Source organism: Oratosquilla oratoria, chromosome 30, assembly GCF_046742065.1.
Source record: "Oratosquilla oratoria isolate Oo_2021 chromosome 30, ASM4674206v1, whole genome shotgun sequence".
In the NCBI taxonomy this organism is placed as follows: domain Eukaryota; kingdom Metazoa; phylum Arthropoda; class Malacostraca; order Stomatopoda; family Squillidae; genus Oratosquilla; species Oratosquilla oratoria.
The window spans coordinates 5,055,943-5,073,009 of NC_134806.1; the positions used below are offsets into that span (position 1 = coordinate 5,055,943).

The following is a 17,067-nucleotide window of genomic DNA, read 5'->3' on the forward strand; positions in this document are numbered from 1 at the left end:
GGGGTCTGTGCAGTCGTACGATTCACAGAAGAGGATGAAAGAGGCCTTTGTCCAGCAATGGTCTCCGAATTACTGATTGATGGGTTGACTGATGGGTACGTACTCTATCAACTCGACCTTCCTCTTCCCCTTTCCGCCCCTTGGTAGACACTAACAACCCAATTCCATACGAGTTCCCTCAGCACCAATTTTCCTCGTACTGAGACAACGGACCTTCACCTTTGCCCTATGTGCTACGAAAGCCTGGAGAAGTGGCAATCACTGTTAACAGCGTATTATAATTGTTCCCTGGATTCTATGGCCATGAGGCAGGAACGTATGTGGTTCTGAGAACTTACTAAGCTCACCACTTACCGGATCCTCAATACATAGTTTAGTGACTTTGGCCGTAAGAGGGACTAAGTCTGTGTAAGTTTACCCATAAGTTCTTAATTGAGAAGGGGCCTAAGTTGGTTACCCTAAAATATAACAACATATAAGAATGAGAAAAGGAAGTAAATATCTTGGATGGTTAAAAAGTTCCACGAGAAATGGCCATCTGGGAATGGATGCAAATGGTGACAAAATTTTCACATTGAATGAGAATCAGACAAGAAACAATGGTCTCAAACTGTCCGGAAATAGATTCAATTTGGAAGTAGGTAGAAACAATTTTGCCAACCGTGTAGTTAATGAATGGAATAAACTTCCTGCACAGGTAGTGCAATGTAGTTCAGTTCGAAGCTTTAAGAATCATTTAGATAAATACCTAAGTAAGATGCTGTAATGATTATAATATATGTTATATTATTTGTTTTTGTTTTGTTATCATTTGTCTGTCTGATTTTCATTTATCATTAGTTATATGCCAATTTATAATTTACTATTTACCTGTTTGTTTATTATCTTAACTATACCTATGCATATTATGTATTTTATTTGTTATTTACATTATTATAGTTTTTATTTATTATTTTATTATTAATATATATATATATATATATATATATATATTTTTTTTTTTTGCATCCGACCTAGATATGGATCAAAAGGTCTCCTGTCGGCATGCTCCGCCTTTGTAATCCTTTGTAAGAGGAGATTGCATGACGGAGTGATTGTGCTTTGTATAGGGATAGAGACTTGGAATTTAAGTGAGGAAAAGTTTGAATGTGTTTGAGATGAAATGTCTGAGAAGTATGGTAGGGATTACTAGATTGAGAAATGAGGTGAGTAGGAGAGCGGAAATGGAAAAGGAGTTGACAGATAAGCCTGATTGGGATGATTTGGACACGTGGAAAGTAAGAGTGAAGAAAGATTAGTAAAAAATGTGTGGAAGGCAGAGGTGGAAGGAGTGAATTTGAGGGGACGACCGAGGATGAGATGGATGGATGGGGTGAAGGGGGCACTGAGCAGGAGGGGAATGTCTGTTGAGCAAGAGAGGGAGAAGGAAGGATATAGGGATGACTGGAGAGTGGCTGTTTATAGATGATACTATTATGCAAAGAAGAGAGACCTGTGGGGGTGGGGGGAGGTAGGGGGTCCTTAAAGTGTGAATGATATTTTGACGCAGTCCGAAGGGATTTCTCCCCGGTCTTCTCTTTTCCTGCACGAGGGGGCGGAGATGTGGGGTCGCCGATTAAGTGAAGCGGCCTTGCTGTGGATGTACCGTGTCTTGCTACATTGCTTCTGACCCAGGGCAGTGGGCGAGATACAAGGATGACCCGTCATCCACGAGGAGCTAAAATGAGGGGAATGAAGGGATGGTGGAGGGGGGTGGAATGGGTGGGGGTAAGCACGTGCCTCTGACTTGGCTACCTCCCTTATAAGGGGGAAAAAGCTCTTGGTATATATATATATATATATATATATATATATATATATATATATATATAACAAGAATTACAAATATAATGACAATAATAATTTATTAGCAATATTCGTAATAATGGAAATGTAATAAAAAAAAAATTCATTTGTCGCCCCGCCCTTAGACCATGGTAAATGGGGGTGGGGCACAGATATGGTCCCACGGGGAGGTTCCACCCCCCTTATACCCCCTTCCCACTTACTACGCTACTGCATCGAAGAAAGAAGACTCTTCAATAATCGACCGGCAAAAAAAAAAAAAAAAAAAAAAAAAAAAAAAATGCACAAGGCAATTAGACCGCAAATGACGATGACACTTCAGGAGAGAGGGATGGAAAGAGAGAACGGGAGGAGGTGAGCGAAATCTACAGTATTAAACATTAATATTATCAAAAATACGAGTGATGTACATCTGTCAGTCCCTTTGTAAATATAGCATTACACTGACCAGCAAGCCTCGTAACCCAGGTTAAGAACCGCGGGTTTCTATGGACGCCACCCCCATCATAAGCAGATATGTTGAAGTACAGAATACAGAGAACTGGAAGGATGACGGTGGTAAAAACAGAAAACAGATGGATTTTGTTTTTATCCCCTTATGTTTCGTCCTTACTAGGACTTTCTAGTAAAGATGAAACGTAAGAAGAAGAAGAAAGAGAGCAAGAAGAAGGGGAAGAAGAGGAAAAAGAAGAAGGGGAAGAAGAGGAAAAAGAAGAAGAACCACAGGAGATGAAGCAGCAGCAGAGGAGTAGGAAGAAGAAGAGGAGGAAGAAGCAGAAGCAGAAGGAAGAGGAAAAAGAGGCAGAGGAGGACGACGAATAAGAAGTACGAGACACTTCCCATGCATGCACTTTGTGTATGTGTGTGTGTGTGTGTGTGTGTGTGTGTGTGTGTGTGTACGACAGTGAGAGTGAAAGACTCATCACTATTAATTTGGATCACGTGCTGGACTCATGATCGACAAGTATTACCCCCCTGGAATGAATCTCAAAGAGTTCATATAATGGGTAAAGCTATGACCTCACAAGCACACACACACACACACACACGCACACCATTCTTTTGCTCAAGGGGATAGTAACTACTTGCAGTCTCAAAGGAAGCTTAACAAGCCGGAAGCTCGGCTCGAACTCGGAACCTCAAGCGTTAGACCCCGATACGTTCACCACTGCACCGACAAACCCATTAGTGCGTTTGTGCGTGCTTGTATGTGTATACGTGTGTGTATGTATGTATGTATGTATGTAAGCATGTATGTGCGTATGGTGTGTATTTACCATTTTTAAACCTAATTATTGTGTAAAGGAAAGGGACATCGCTCATTCTGTTTCTTACTTTCCAAATAGCATGCGTGCGCGCGCGTATGTACAGTATGTGTACGTATGTGTATGTATGCATGCATGTATATATGTATGTATGCGTGCGTATGACTGTGTATACACATGTGTGCGTACGTGTGTGTGTATGATTCACCATGGTCTTGGATCATGTGCTGGATTCGTGACCGACAGCTATTTCCCTCCCGGAAGAGAGTTCAGAGCTCATATATGACCAATCTATGGGTAATGCTGTAACCTTACACGCACACAGCTCCCCGCCCACGTGAGTTGGAGTAACGACTCGCAGCGCAGCGATACTGAAATTATTTCAGCCCTAGGCGGGATTCGAACCAGGACCGCCATAATGGCGGTTGCGAACGCTACCACTACTCCATCGAATCGTGTATATATGCATATGTGTGCGTATGAGTGTGTATGCACATGTGCGTGCGTGCGTGCGTGCGCGCGCGTGTGTGTGTGTGTGTGTGTGCACGCATTCTATCCTACACATACACTAACGACCCCATACCACCTTGCGACAATCTATGGACGATCTGTACGGCCCTCCAACATGAAAAAAAAAACTCGTTTGACAGCTCAGTACGAGCGAACCCACCACACTCTGTCACAACAAAAGACGCCTTCATCTACCCAGAGTTTAGTCGCTCGTGGGCAAAACCCCGTTATACGAACATTATCCGTCACCGGACGCAACGATATATGTCAAGTTTGAATTCCCGATAAAGTACTTGATAATTGAACTATCCGCCTAAAAACACAAAATAATAATAATAATAATAATAATAATAATAATAACAATTAAAACAGGTAACAAATAAATAAATAAAAAGATAAAATTGAAATAAAACAAAACGCATACATACCAGGTCGATACTCAGGAATAACGAAGACGAAAACGACGACGAAGACGACGCTGATAACTTGACAGAATCCCACAATGTCTCTCTCTCTCTCTCTCTCTCACCACACAAAGGTGATCACTCTCATCATCACCCACAGACAACACCACTCCTTGCACTTCTCTTGATCCAATGCGCAGCCCCGACAGCACCAGCCACTGTTATCACCACCACCAAAATCCACCTGCAGACACCTCCAACCCCCCTACCACTCCCTCCCACCTCGTACCACCTGTTCCCCCCCCTCGCGCCACCTGGCTGGTTCTACTCTTAATCTAACCCACGTACCCCCTCCCCCCTCCACATTAGCTTACCTGCCCTCCTTTCCCCCCTCCCTCCACCCCTCCACCCTCCACGTACTCCTGGGGTCAATCGTCCGCGTCCATTGGCACCATAGCCACAGGGGGGGCAAGTGACCCCCTTGATATAAAAAAAACAATAACAACAACAACTTTGATACTGATGATTGAGTCGGTTGTACGTCGCGAAATTTCTCTCTATCAAGAGGCTGGGGCGGTGCCCCTTACAGAGGACTTTGTAGCGTGGAATTCAACGAACCATGCCCTTGGTTCAACTCTCCGGTGGGAGGGTTCGCAAACAGAGACGACCTTATCAGCTCGGCCAACGAGGATCCAAATAATAATAATAATAATAATAATAATGTGTGTGTGTGTGTATACACACACACACACACACATATATATATATATATATAATGCACACATACACACGACAACAACAGAGCCCACCATCAGAATGTTGGAGTGCTGAGACCATTTCTGACCTTGCCCAGGGCCAGCGCGCTCTCCGGTAGTCAAGAGAAAGTGGAAATGGTGGGAGAGAGAGAGAGACACACACACAGGCCGTTCCGAGCCAACGAGGACTTTGTCGTTGAGACCAACAAATCATTAACTCTTCAACGTGGTTCTCTCGCTTGAACGAGTTTAAAAGTAGCCAGAAGGCACGAAAGGGTTAAGGAAGAGGTTTAACTCCTCCGCACACGCACGCCTTTACTGTCAACGGCGTTCTATTTCCCTCCCCTCTCATCATCCCACTCCTACGAAGTGGTAAGTGAGAAACCTCTGGAAGGGCAAGTCCTGTCAGTTGATGCAAGCCACTTTTTTTTAAAGGCCGATGCTTGGGTCGCCTCCCCGCCTGGCCAGGACTGTCGGGATCCAACGCAGGAAGCCCGCAGTGGGGTCAGGGGAATCGAACTCACAGCCACCTGGTCATAAGTTCGACACGGACTGGATTCCGGAACATTCCTCGGGAAACGTCCCTCCTGGTCAAGGTGATACACAGCGCTGCATCACGCATGGAGGCAGTGACCGATGACGTTGGACGTGTGGTTCGAAAGACAAGGTCGATATACATACATACATACATACATACATACATACATACATATATATATATATATATATATATATATATATATATATATATCACAACTAATACCACGGTCGTAAAAAAGAAAGACATAAATACGCGAGTCTATATATTTCGACTGCTAACTGCAATCCTCTTCAGTAGTACAAAGTGGGAGGAGGATGCTATCTTTAAATAGCAACCTCTTACTACATATATATATATATATATATATATATATATATATATATATACATATATATGCATATAATATTTATAATAATGAATGTATAAACATGTAACATACAATAACATAAAGCACAAAGTAAAAACAATTCTGGCACTGGTACAATTAAATATACCTATTCAGCATTCCATAAGCGTTCATCATGTTTCCTTAAATTCTCATCATGCTCTCTCTGCACATTAAAAATTATACAAACACACACACAGGCACACGACTTGTTGGTATAACGATTAAGCGTCATGACATCGCGACGTCGCATATACGAGATCGAGTCCTACCCATGACCTGAAAGCTTTACTAACACTGCAAACCATCACTGCCTCCCTTGAGCAACGAGATGGGGTGTGCGTAACAATGCATCAGGCAACACAACATTGGTTATATGTTAGTCTATATACGAACATTGTGCTCTCTTTTGAGAGGGTAATGAATGTTATTCGCGACATTAATACGTGATCCAAGACCATGGTGAATCAATCACACACACACACACACACACACACACACACACACACACACACACACCGACATTTCTCATCAAATAATCAAAATGCTCAGGTGTTTGGAACACTACAACATATAAAATTGTTAATGGCCAGGAAAGAGGTGATCATTAAATTTCCTAGCTAACGACATTAATTTTAATTACCTATGTGTGTGTATGTTTGCGTGGGTCCGTGTGTGTGTGTGTGTGTGTGTGTGTGTGTGTGTGAGAGAGAGAGAGGGTGTCTTCACGATAGAATTAATTCCATACCAATTACCTGCACCTCACACCTGTCCGTCTTTATCAAACTGACACTCGTACCATTGCTACGTCACGCCACGTCACACACACACGTGCGTACATAATATATATATATATATATATATATATATATGTGTGTGTGTGTGTGTGTGTGTGTGTGTGTGTGTGTACGTGCTGAACACCACAGGGAAAAGAAAAATTATTGGAATCCGAGCGCTTTCGTGATATTTTCACATCTTAGGATTACAATAGAATAAATAAGTACAGAGTAAGATGAAATATATATATATATATATATATATATACACACGAGGTGTGTGTGTGTGTGTATACAGCGAACATAATATCGTGTCACAATAACACTACAGCTACCTATGTCACGTGACGCTCAACATCTACAGCATCGCACCAAAGAGGTGGTCACAAAAGAGAGTTTTCGTGAGAGTAGCAGAAAGGAAGGATAGCGGAAATTAAGTGTCCAGGATTCTCTGTAGAGTGGAGATTAATCTCATTAAAGAATGCTGTGTGACTCCAGTCCGTAGGGGTGCTACTGAATTATATCGCCTGTAGTTTTCCACTAAAAATAGGTTGAGGAAAAAAAAAAAAAAAAAAAAAAAAATATATATATATATATATATATATATATATATATATAAGAAATAACGACATAAAGGGCAAATTAACACTTGGTAAACAGAAACAAAATCTTCAGTTTTGTTCAAATGACTGCAAAGCCTACTCGTTGCGTCATAATGCCGCTCACACAACAAATGCGAGAGAGAGAGAGAGAGAGGGAGAGAGAGAGAGAAAGGGAGAGAGAGAGGGAGAGAGAGAGAGAGGGATGAGGGCACTCTGGTAGTGCCAAACGACAACAACAACAACAATCGATCTATGGACCAAACGGTTTTTTCCTCCTTATAAGGGGGTGGCCAGTCAAGGCATGCAGCCACCCATAAAACCATTCCACTTGTTTTCCCTTTTTATTCTAACTCCAAATGACGAGGGAGTCCTGCCCACTGCCTCAGTCAAAAGTAATGTAGCAAGACATATATAATTATAATAGTAATAATAATAATAATAATAATAATAATAATAATAAATGACAATAATGACCCTATCATTAACAATAACAAAACTATAATAAAATAATATCAGTAACAATAACAATAATAATAATAAATATAGTAATAATATCATCCCAGAGTTCTCACTCTCTGACGAACACCTCGTCCTTCTGTTCGACCAGACTCGCTTGCTTGGAGATGGATCTTCCTTTGCCATCCAGGCTGCTGTCGTCAGGCGATTTTATTAACCAATGGGGGGGGGTGAAACTAGGTTGACTGCTAACTACTCACCATCTCACTCGCAATAAGTGGGAAGTGAGAAACCCTGGTAGAGCAAAGCCTTGTCAGTTGCGACAAGTACATTTTTTTTTAAACGATATTGGGTCGCCTCCTCGCCTGACGCGACATAGCCCGCAGCGGGCCTGGGGAATCGAACTCACGACCACCTGCTCACGAGTTCGACATGGTATCCACTGGACTACCGCGTGTTCCTGTGCAACACTAATTCTGGCTGCCGCCGCCGGGCGATTTTATTCAACCGAGGGACCCGTCCCTCCAGGATGGGGTCACGGTCGACCTGGGCCTTGTTCAGTTCGGGGTCCACTTCTCAAGTGCATAAAATCTCCCGGTGGGTTTCGTCATATCAGAACAGCTATGCAGCCAGCAATGGAGGAGTTGTGGGCATTCACGTGTTGTGTATTCATTGACAATATCACCCACAATAAAAATATTGTTGATGACTATTTCTGACAATCTTGACCTCACCCATGCTTTCAATATCAACCTAGAATTCTCTAGACGTCTTGCTAGAATATTTTATATAAACCTGACGCGTCAATATAGGTGACAATATTATATTGTCAATACAGAGAGAGAGAGAGAGAGAGAGAGAGAGAGAGAGAGAGAGAAAGCGTCGCAACCGTTCACGCGAAAGCTGCACGTCATTACGATGGGTCCCTACAAATGTTGGTTCTGCAAGACAGACGTCAGAGAGAATCATCCTCCAACCATGCCGCCCGCCTTCAAAACAGGTCTAAACATATTTCACAAATACAAAACAGATGTCGAACGTTTCTTCCCTGATAGATCTATGGAAGGTCCCGAGGAGCGTTGCCAGCCACTATGGGGTTGGGGGATTCCACTCAGTGGAACAAGTGGCATGATTTTTCATTATTATTATTTTTCATTACAATTATAATATATTTTTTCATCCAACTTAGTTTCTTGTATTCACGTTCTGGGGAAATTCTCCCTCATCTTCGGTGTTCTCTAATGACAAGCACGGGGAAGAAATCTGGCAACAAGCATTTACGAGAGCGAATCGGTCCCTACTTGACACGTGGAGACCACTTCAGAAGAGGATTCGAACATGCGCGCGCGCGCACATACAAACATATACTCTCAATATATATTCATACACACATATACTCTCAATACAAGGTCCCGGGATCGAAGTTTCACGACGGCAGGATTTGAATATATACATATATATATATATATATATATATATATATATATATATATATATATATATATATATATATATATATACATATATATATATATATATACATACATACATATATATATATTATAAACTGCAAGTTACAACACAGCAGTGGGCAAGAGGCAGGGATGACCTTTCATCCAAGAGGAGCTAAGATGAGGGGGAAACAAGGGTGATAGATGGGCGTGCTTTTGTCTTGGCTACCTCCCTTATATGGAAGAAAAAAAGAGAGAGAAAAGGGGGCGGGGGAGAAGGAGAAGGGGGTCTCCATCTTCGGGAACCCCCCCTCCCCCCACACACACACCTTCAGCCCAACGTCCGCTCCCGTCACCCTGCGGCAGGGCCGGAACATGTTGTATGATATCAGATCACGGTGCTGCGAGGCCTGTCATCCTAAACCCACAGTCTTTACATAACAAAATATATTCGTTACCACCATAATCCACCCCCACCCCCCAACACACACTATTACGCAAGGAGACACTTCGCTATGACAAAACTCGCCACCTTTGCCTTGCGTGCTGACTCTGCCAGGGCTAGTAGACACAGCCAATCGTTGGAGTCTATATTTAAAGTGATCACGACAGGAGGCGCTTATCTGCGATCGAATTCGCCACCTTTACCTTATGTGTTACGTCTGTCTGGGTAAGTAGTACAGTAGTACACACCGGTGGTGATGAGTGGTTGAGTAGGCTGAAGAACCTTACACATACGTACATACACACACACACACACACACATATACATATGTAAGTAGGTACAGAGTAGTGTGTGTGTATATATATATATATTATATATATATATATATGTATATATATATATATATATATATATATATATGTCGTTTAGTCAGGCAATGCATATTTCTATAGGCCAAGTTAAAGGATAAAGATTATTCTATTTAGATTATTTCATTGCCTCGTTTGTTGAGTTTTGGAGTTGTCCATGGGTTGCCGACGTTTCGAAACTGCCTGACTTCATCTACAGGGCGAAGCAGTGGCACATTAGTCATTTCTCACTAGCATGCTAGTTGCTTTTGCTACTTCGACTGAGTGGAAACAACTTCGGTTACGATTTTTTATTTAATTTTCCAAATGTCAAATTACTCTTTGCGTCATATTATGAGAAGCTGGATGACGAACTAAGAGATGTTAAACCTAGAATACGAATGTTAGACACATTATTGAGATGTTCTTACGGAAATCTAGAATATTGTAACCGAAGTCGTTTCTACTCAAACGAAGTAACAAAAGCAAGTAGCATGCTAGCCTATGTGCCGCCATTTTTCTACGGACACACGATTGTCTCGACGGTGCAGTGGCACCGCTCTCAACCGCTGATTCAGCAATCCGAGCTCGAGTTCCGCCCAGGGCTGAACATTTCAGCATCACACCACTGCGAGCCGGTACTCCAACTCTGGTGGGCAAGGAGGTGATGTGTTTGTGTATGATCATAGCATTACCCATAGATCGGGCTGTGATCTCTCAACCGCGAGGGTAATTGCTGTCGATCACGAGTCCAACGCGTGATCCAAATCTGTGATGAACCACACAGCATTTAGCCCTGAAGATGAAACCAGACAGTTCCGAAACGTCGGCAACCTTTAGACACCTAAGTAGACTAAAATACACGAACATTCTGAGCTCTGTAGAGAATAATCGATCTAGAATAGTCACGACCTTCAACCTCATTTGCATACATACACACACACACACACACATATATATATATATATATTGAAATTGCCCAAAAGCTCTGTAGAGAATAATCGATCTAATTAGTCACGACCTTCAACCTCATTTGCATACATACACACACACACACACAGGTTATATACTGAAATTGGCCAAAAGGTACAAAAAATAATAATATGTATCATGTCCCCACCGCATTACACATCCACAACACAATAAAGACTTACATCCACAGACTGATAAGAGGCTCTGGAATGTTGACAACCCTCCACCCAGAGATAGCATCGGCAGCGGATCTCCCCCCGGGTGCGAGTAAAACCGCGCAAAATACCCAAAGTACTACTACTGCGGACACCCGAAGTTGTTTCATCATTTAACAAAAATCTGTATATATGTATGTATGTATGTATATACATATATATATATATATATATATATATGTTGGTACATTATGACAAGTTGATGAAGGTGGAAAAAGAAGTCACGGGTCTAGTTCCGAGTTACTGAGTTTATTCCTGACCGGTTTCGCTCTATGCTTCTTCAGAAGAAGCATAGAGCGAAACCGGTCAGGAATAAACTCAGTAACTCGGAACTAGACCCGTGACTTCTTTTTCCACCTTCATATATATATATATATATATATATATATATCGAGTCTCGATGTTGATGGCTTAGAATTAAAGTGAACTGTGGTTGATAGAAAATGTACAGTATATCTGTTCACTGGGACCCAGTGTTGTACACACACACACACACACACACATATATATATATATATATATATATATATATATATATAGGTAACAAACTATCAATGTTATGTGACTTATTCTTATTACACTAATTTCCTTTAAAAAAAATCTTAAGAGCGACACCACACTAATGCAATAGTTTCTATATACCATGGGACAGATTTGGGTGTTCATCTTAGCAAGCGGATCTGACGTCTAAAATCTAAATAAGAAATCGTGACGCTATTCACGAGATGTCCCGCCTGGGCGACGACGGATGATTCTATTTGGCACAGGATGAGACACGTCACGGGCCGAGTGGGAATTAGACTAGGGGGGTCCCGTCCTCCTTCGCGATTCTGCGACGAGCGCCAATGACACGAAATCGCCGCGACAGACATGGGACGACGAGTTTGTAGGGATTGGGGAAGAAGAGGAAGAAGAGGAAGAAGAAGAAGGAGAGGAAGAAGAAGAAGGAGAGGAAGAAGAGGAATAAGAAGAAGAGGAAGAAGAGGAAGAAGAAGAGGAAGAAGAAGAGGAAGAAGAAGAAGGAGAGGAAGAAGAGAGGGATGAGGTGGGTGGTAATGGAGAAAGAGGAAGAGAAAGAGCAGAAAGGAGGACAAGAAAGAGAAACGAGGAGAGAGGAGTAGTAAGAGGAAAAGAGAGAGGAGGAAAGGAGGAGAGGAGGGGAAAGGAAATGAGAGGAGAAATAGGAAAAGGAGAAAGAGGAAGAAGAGAAAGTAGGATATAAAGAAGGAGTAATAAGTAGGAGAGTGGAAAGGAAAAAGGAGATGGAGAAAGAAGAGAAGGAGAAGAAAGAGGACAAAAAGGAAGAGAGGTAAGAAGAGGAGGAGGAGGAGGAGGATGGGAGGATGGGAAAGGAGAAACGAGGAGAAAGAAGAAAGGACAAGGAGAAAGAGGGAGAAGAGAAAGAGAGAGAGGAAAAAGAGGAGAAGAAAGATAAAGAGAAAGGGGAGGAGGAGGAAGAGGTGGATGATAAAAAACAGGAAAGCAGGAACCCTCTTGGGATTTCCAAAGTTCGCCGACAGGTCATTTAACATTCCCATTTTCTCAACAGAGGCGCCGTAATACCCATCTTTACGAAATACTCTAAAGCACGTCACGCGGCCCTATCTAGTAGCAGATCCTAATAACCTAGAAGTTATCAGCGAGCTAGGAATCTAGACAGTGTTCCTGCAACATCTCATTATTTCAATAACCTAAACAAATATCATCACTAAATAACCAAAAAATATCAACTCCCTGTTTTTCAAGATATACATTTATTCTAGCCGAGAGAGAGAGAGAGAGAGAGAGAGAGAGAGAGAGAGAGAGAGAGAGAGAGAGAGAGAGAGAGAGAGAGAGAGAGAGAGATAGAAATACCAAGCCCGATAATACTATGGTATGCAAATCATGAATGTCAATCCCGAGATACCACTAAATCGTGGTAAATTCATTGGGAGTGATAAGTCTTATCATGTAGACAGCTTTGTGTATACCAACGTAATCCCCTCCGTCTCTCTATCTGCCATACATAACGCAGACATGCATACGCACAATGACTTGGCAGGTCAGAACCCTACCGATATACATAAATGCACACACACACTAGGTATAATAATTAGTGTGTACGGGACCCCACGAGCGTTGTTCTCCCAGCGCTCGCACACACACACAGGTATCATGAAATTGGAGAGTAAGGAGCGGAACCCCACGAGCGTTGTTCCTTTCATGTACACAAAGATTAAATAATTACACACAGCTCCACAACAACAACAGCGCTTAGACAAGCACTATCTACTCCCAGCACGCTCACACACACTCGATGGCGGTCCGGGTTCGAATTTCGCCCAGGGTTGAAATAATTTTAGTATCCCTGCGCTGCGAGTCGTTACTCCAACTCTCGTGGGCGGGGAGTTGTGCGTGTGTGTGTAAGGTCACAGCATTACCCATAGATCGGTCATACATAAGCTCTGAGCTTTTATCCGGAAGGTAAATAGTTGCCGATTACGAGTCCAACACGTGATCCAAGACCATGGTGAATCACGCACACACGCGTCTAGGCTTCTCACGTGTTCCGAAGTGTAGGCCCAAGGCCACACACACTAGATATCGACGGTGTAGTGGTTTCCTCGGCACTCAGGGAGACCGCCCCCCACCATCCCCCTCTCCCTCCATGGCTGCTCACGTTATGCTCAGGTATCTGGAGCCACCACCGAGGACTTCCCCAGCTCGACTCCGCTTCTTGTAACCGGCCTCCACCGACGGGACCCCTCTCGAGTATGCCTATGGTCTCGTGTAATACTAGATAAACACACACACACACACACACACACACACACACACACACGACAGCACGTGATCCAATACCATGGTTAATTGTATTCACGCAAATGCTCCCATACACATGCAAGCGCGCTCGCATCCTCACCCAACACACACACACACACACAAGAAATAAAAATAAAAACAAACATTCATTTTCTGAAGTTATGACGCAAACGAACACAAGAAATGTGGCGTCCAATGTACGCGCACGCTCTATACGTTCAAATGTATCGGTCGAAAATCAAAGACGACAAAATAACTAAACAAGTAAATAAATTAAGAAGAAACAAAATAAAACTTAAACAAAAAACAAAGAAAAATAAGTAAAATAAAACAAAAAAAATAAGTGACATAAAACACAAAAAGAAAAATAAGTAAAATAAAATACAAATTAAATCAAATATAATCAAGTAGCGACATCGCCAGATTCCTTCGAAAAGTCCCAAAATGTACGACCGCGCAAGAAGAAGCACGACAAAATCGTCCGCGTCTTTTGACATTTCGAACATCCGAACCCTTCTCCTTCTCCACCCCCACACTCATCCACCGCCAACTGCAACAAATGGGAGAGAACGACACACTTTAACGATCATAAATACCCGTAAGCAGTACCAGTTTTAACAGGGGGGGTGGGAGAAGGGGTGAAGGGGTGTGTGAAATCAACCAGACTGCCTGTAGGAGGAGGAGGAGGAGGAGGAGGAAAGTCCCTTTGCATGACGCTCCCTTCGCCAGGTCACGGAAATAGAAGCTCCCCCCGCCCCTACAACGCGAGGTCGTCGAAGTCCAGTCCGGGCCCCTTCAACACAGTGACGTACACATCGATGCGGATCACATGAAAAATTGCCACCTCCAAAACGCCTGTGATGAACAGAGTCCCCCACATGTGCTTCTACGCGATATTTTGGCTTATAGTATCGCCGCTGCAGAAATGGGATGGACAAGGAATGGATATGTGTTGTAGAAACAGCTGGCCTTCGGCCTTGTATTACATTTGTGTAGGTTAAGTCCATATTATACCTGTACTACAGGCATTTGTGTCATCATAAAAGCACAAACTAGGCCCTGCCAAGCCATGTTTCGGTCAGGCTGGGTCGTTCTCTACTTTAGCGTATGCAGGGTGCACATATAAGGATGCCAGGTTTTGGTGTCCATGTTCAGTTCTCTTCTGTACTTGTCACAAGCAGTGCGCGACCCAGACTCTCACGGTCACTCCTGCAGTTAGGGTATGCTTCGGAGCCCTGACCGCCGACCCAGCCTAGGTCAACACTCACACTAACCATAATAAAACCAGCAAACCCACTCGAGTCTCCTTCACTCCCTCGACACCAAAGCACAAGTAACATTCTCGTAATGTTACACACCCACATGAAGAATCGTCACCCCATCAGACCCCACCTGAAGAATTGTCACCCCAGTATGCCGAATATCAAGTGGAATAAAGATTAGGTTAGGTTAGATTGAATGAGGGTTATGCTTATTGTCACCAACTTATACAACCGAAGAATCGTAAACCCAGGATGTCCCACATGAAGAATTGTCACTCAAGGGTAGCCTGAAGAAATGTCACCCTGTTGAAGTCTGGGGTGACTATTCTTCATGTGATCCATCGACGCTTTCCTGGCCATAGACAGACGATTCTATACAACAGGTTTCCGAACTGAAGGGGTCTTGATCGAACTTTACCCCTTCAAAGCACAGTCCACCATGATTGCTTGTCCTTAGCCAGAACAAAATCCTCGAAGTGCATCACCGTGTTGACGGGGGCATGTACAAAATAGTGAACAAATTTGGCATCAACCTACAATGCCAAATCTCGGAGAAGCTTACTTTTACGTCATCCTTTCCCTTATGACCCCCACCCACCACCTTGGGTGGGGTATCTGCCGTTGTCACAAGTATTCCAACTACCCAAACATTGGTCATGGGATCATTCCTGTCTTTGTATTTAACAATCCGACAACTCACAACGAAAATAGGCTGCACTAATGGACCAGATTGACTTTGCATAGTAATTTCCAGCCCTACTAATTTCTAATACCGGACAAACTTCAGTATATAATGGATCTGTCTGGGATTTCCATCGGATAACGGATCTTCAGATATAATGACAGATTCCTGTCCCCATATTGTCCGTTTACTGTACATGTAAATACTAGAAGACCCTTTTCAACTTATAAGTGGTAGGGGTGACCCAACAATCTTTGCTCTCCTTCCCATAAGCAATGCAGTTACATGTACAGTGCAATGCTACCCAACTGGACAAAATACCCTGGCTTAACCTAAACTAAATGTATACCTTAGTCTGAAAGGATTTGATCAAGACTGGTTAACCCCTTCTGTTTTTTTTTCTTTATTTCATGATGTACCGATCTCACTCCCAATGTGTCAATCATCAACACAACCATACAAAAGAACCGCACATAACGTGCACAAATAAAATATAAGTAATTAAACATATGAATAAATGTGTTTGGGATCTTCCTCATTACAGTGCACACTCAAGAACTAAGACTTCCCTACACTTAAGAAACATGCAACCAAAGCCATACATCAAATTTAATCCTATTAAACAATAAATAGCTCTGCCTAGCACACAACCTACGATACCTCAAGGTCCCAGTGTCACAAACTGCAATGTTGTGACATACTTTATAAATTTCTTCTGGTGTATGACAATAATTTTATTTGACGACAGGGGTACAGGTTGGAGGCATGTAACCCGGGCTCACTGAGAACCCCCCTCCCCCCCACCTTTATTCCTGCCCATCCCCCTTGGCTGAACAAAATCACCTGTCCTAAACTCGAGCAACACCTTGAGTAAGTCACTATATTAAAAAGGCCAACGGCCATTTGCACCATGGCCGCCTCCATCAACTCTTACGCAGAAACAGGGAATACCATGTAGATTACATTGCTAACAATAAACAGCAGTTTCCATGACATATTGAACATAATTCACTGATCACATAACCATGACACTTTGGTGCATTCAGCTTCATCCCTGTCTACCCAAACACATAAGGTTGTTGTTGTTGTTGTTTAGCTCACAGTATCAGTGGATTATGACCCCTATGTTTTGGAGGAAACCAAATGCCCTTATGAGCTTTGGCAATAGGTGCTCTACCCTCCATTACATTATGGTCAAGTCTTTAAAGAAGTTTCCAGAGGCAAAATTGCTCACATTGCCAGCTGAATTTCCTTATCATATCATGGTCCAATTTGTCCAAATAAGCAGTACATACATACATATGCTAAAAGGCTCTTTCACCCTTATAAGAAGGGGAGGCTCAGCTATGGCA

General features: G+C 42.7%; 1 protein-coding gene across 4 annotated transcripts in view; it reads right to left on the reverse strand.

Moving 5' to 3' along the window:
* The window catches only part of LOC143040991 (uncharacterized), a 577,258-nt gene that overhangs the window by 541,203 nt on the left and 18,988 nt on the right, over positions 1-17,067 (reverse strand). For 2 of the 4 annotated variants that reach the window (XM_076212489.1, XM_076212483.1), the window contains exon 1: positions 4,049-4,216. The exons of the other annotated variants lie outside the window; for them this stretch is intronic. The gene's annotated coding sequence lies outside the window, so the exon portion shown is untranslated. Of the gene's footprint in view, positions 1-4,048; positions 4,217-17,067 lie in introns of those variants that run through there. 4 annotated transcript variants of the gene reach the window in all.